This window comes from Simochromis diagramma, unplaced genomic scaffold, assembly GCF_900408965.1.
Source record: "Simochromis diagramma unplaced genomic scaffold, fSimDia1.1 OVJJ01000402.1, whole genome shotgun sequence".
Taxonomy (NCBI): domain Eukaryota; kingdom Metazoa; phylum Chordata; class Actinopteri; order Cichliformes; family Cichlidae; genus Simochromis; species Simochromis diagramma.
This window is the reverse complement of record NW_024386972.1, coordinates 948,098-951,651: the sequence shown is the minus strand read 5'-3', so window position 1 is coordinate 951,651 and position 3,554 is coordinate 948,098. Positions and strand designations below refer to the sequence as shown.

At 39.0% G+C, this 3,554-nt stretch overlaps 1 protein-coding gene across 1 annotated transcript in view; it reads right to left on the bottom strand.

Moving 5' to 3' along the window:
- The window catches only part of LOC120737965 (protocadherin-15-like), a 230,699-nt gene that overhangs the window by 96,864 nt on the left and 130,281 nt on the right, over positions 1–3,554 (bottom strand). The window lies entirely within an intron of this gene.

Here is a 3,554-nt window from a genome sequence, read left to right as displayed (position 1 = left end):
AGCTGCACCGCTTGACGGATTGTAGGAGCATTACAGCTACTGTAGTCAGGAGCCTCGCAGAGTAATACGTCCTGTGCATGAACATAATATTATGCTGTGTTTATAAGGATCCCAAAATGGCACCTGCTAAGAGACATGCTTGTAGGCCGAAATCAGCCAACTGTCTTTCAGTCTATTGGTCCCTGTGTGCTCACAATACTTATCAATACCTCACTGGTTTCTGGTCAGGTCCCTGTTTATTGTAAGAATCCTGTCATTCACCGACTGTTTTAAAAAAAACCCAAGCTTGACGTTTCTCTTCTCAGTAGCTACAGACCGATTTCAAAATTACCGTTCATTGCTAAGATTTTGGAAAAGGTTGTGGCTAAGCAGCTTATAGCTGTTCTAGATGAATACAGCATTCTGGATAAATTCCAATCTGGCTTTCGTAGACTCTACTGAAACTACACTTCTTAGAGTCTCCATTGACATTTTGATGAGATGTGATGCAGGAGAATGCTCCGTTCTGTTGATGTTGGACCTGACCTCTGCCTTTGATACTGTGGACCATCATATTCTGCTAGACAGGCTGAGACAGTGGGTGGGTATATCAGGGGCTGCTTTGGACTGGTTTGAATCCTATTCGCACGAACGATCCTTTTCTGTGGCTACCTCTAAGTACAGTTCCTCTTCTACTTTTCTTGCCTATGGTGTGCCACAAGGTTCAGTTTTGGGGCCTTTATTGTTCTTGCTGTATTTACTTCCTCTTCAGCACTTATTGAGCACTTTTAAGGACATTTTGTATCACTGCTATGCAGATGATATTCAGTTATATATCTCCTTTAAGCCCCAAGATGTTTCCAAGCTAGAGATTTTGCATAAGTGCATAGACTCCATTAGAGGTTGGATGGCTGGAAACTTTCTTCAACTAAATGAGGAGAAGACTGAAGTCCTCGTTTGTGCTCCTAAAAAAATTGTACCTAGTGTTATGAAAAACTTGGGTCCACTTGCTACATTTGCCAAACCGTCTATCAGGAACCTTGGTGTTACTATTGACTCAGCTCTGACTTTGGGCGCTCATGTTAAATCTCTGGTCCGCTCCTGTTTTTATCACTTGAGAAACATTGCTAAGCTGAGTCCCATTGTATCGCGCTCCGAATTAGAAATTGTCATTCATGCATTTGTTTCATCTCGTCTGGATTATTGTAATTCTTTGTTTACTTGTTTATGTAAAACCTCTTTGGAGCATCTGCAAGTTGTTCAGAACGCTGCTGCAAAGCTTCTGACCAAGTCCTTCAGGTACTCCCATGTCAGACTTCTGCTGAGTCAGCTGCACTGGCTCCCTATTAAATTCAAAATCCACTTTAAGGTTTTGACCTTGACTTTCAGGGCTCTTCATGGACAAGCACCAACATATATCAGTGAACTTTTACATCCATACATTCCCAGCAGGTCCCTGAGGTCATGTGACCAGGGCTTGCTGGCTGTCCAACACACGAGGCTGAAAACAAAAGGTGACAGAGCTTTTGTAACTCTGGCCCCCAGACTGTGGAACTCTCTTCCTTTGAGCCTGAGATCTGTGGACTCCGTGGTCGCTTTTAAAAAAACAGCTAAAAACTCATCTTTTTAAACTTGATTTTGGTTGATTTTTATTTTTATGTTTTAGGTTCTGTGAAGCACTTTGTGATTTTTATCTTGAAAGGTGCTATATAAATAAAATTTTACTTTACTTACTTTACTTACTTACTCAGACAGTGAAGATGAAGAACTTGATGGATTTGTAGAAGTGAAATTAACTTAAAAAGTGAGAGTATTTTTCTGTATTTTATGTGTTAAACCAACAATGTTGAGCATTATTGTGAATGAGTTGAATGAAGTTTGACTTATCTGACAGTTTTGTATCGCCTTATAATCGCCTTATAAGGCCTTATAGTCCGAACGGTACCATATATGGTTTTATGGTTTAATTATTTTCTACTACAAATTCACAATGATGAGCTTTATATCCACTTTAAAAGTGCAGCTGGGTTGACAGCAATTATTGTGTGAAACCAGCAAATGGTTCTTGGGTTTCAAAAAAACCCCAAACAGTGTAAGGCTGAAGGCTAGTGTGTAAACCTTCCCTTTTTTTAAAAGCTTAAAGACTTGCTAGAATAAAACAATCTGTAAAAAGCTAGAATTGCAATTGAATAGTATTTAGTAATGATCTCTGAAAAAAATAGCCACTAAACCAAACAAGAAAAAGGGGCCATACATCTTTACTTAATGAGAGGAAAATCCTTATGTAAAGGCTTTAATTGCAATATTGTCAACATTGTCAGTTGAATAACTTCATCTAACCCCCATTACTCAAATCATATTTACCTTCTACCTCATTTGCTGTACTCCAGTCACTACTTGCTAATGCAGTGACCCATTTTTGTCTGTTTCCCCAATTTTGGATCATTAAAGTTTCATCGCATCTCACACAGCGACTATTAGAATTAATGAAAATTAGACTCCATCTTGTCAGTGTTATGAAGACTCAAAGAAAAACGAAGTCCTCTTGATGTGATTCGTATTCAGTGATTCATTACTATCTGGGGGTAAAACTGCTAGAAACTTAATAGAGCATCCACATATTGGATGATTATCCCATGTTGTTTGAAGAAAGGCGTGAAAGAAGTGAGACATGGAAAATAAATGAGAGAGTGAAGGTAAAAAGGCGAGAATGTAGAAAAATGCAGTTTTATAGCTTGAAAACGAGGAGACATGGAGAAAATGTGTGTGCTTATTTTCTTTACTTACTTTTAGTGTGTGCAAATGAAGTAAACTGTTAGTCTTAAACATTTGGGGGAAATGTAGTGGAGAATTAGACAAACGACTAATACCACACAGTCATTTGTTAGCTGTAAAACCCACCAATTAGCTTAGCTTAGCAAAAAAAATGCAAGGATAATAAATGAGCCTGGCGCTATCCAAAAGTGACAAAATGTCTTTACTGTGTACAAGCACGGTTGTAGTGCTTATTGGGTCATTAACGAATGTAAAATTTATGTCACATTATGCCATAAACTAACAGTGCTGATAATGATCTGTAATGGTTAATCCAGCAGTATACACAAGGCCTTTAATTGAAATCAGCTCAGAAAAATTAGCTTAAATGCTTGAATGGTGTGCTTGATCAGTTTCTCACTTGAGAGAAAATCAGTATACCGTCTTCAATTTGGTCTTAAATGATTAAAAACTAGGTCTGTGTATTGCAAAACTGGCTTAGGCTGTGGTGAATCGTATTGTTAATGTCACGGCTGGCAAGGCAGGCCATGTAGAGGTGCCACCCAAACGCAGGCACTGAGATAGATGCGGAGATTGAGCTTTATTTTGAGGTGAACAGGATGCAGGAGGAACCGAGAAGGGCATACAGAGAAACTAAGAGAAACCTAAACTGAGGAAACTAACAAAACTGACATGAAACTATCATACGGCGGAAACACAGGGAGACTCGGGGAGACAACACAGACGGACCAACAACAAGCAAAAGGAAACACAGGGCTTATAATACACAACAGCGTAATCAGGGAATAGGAGACAGGAGA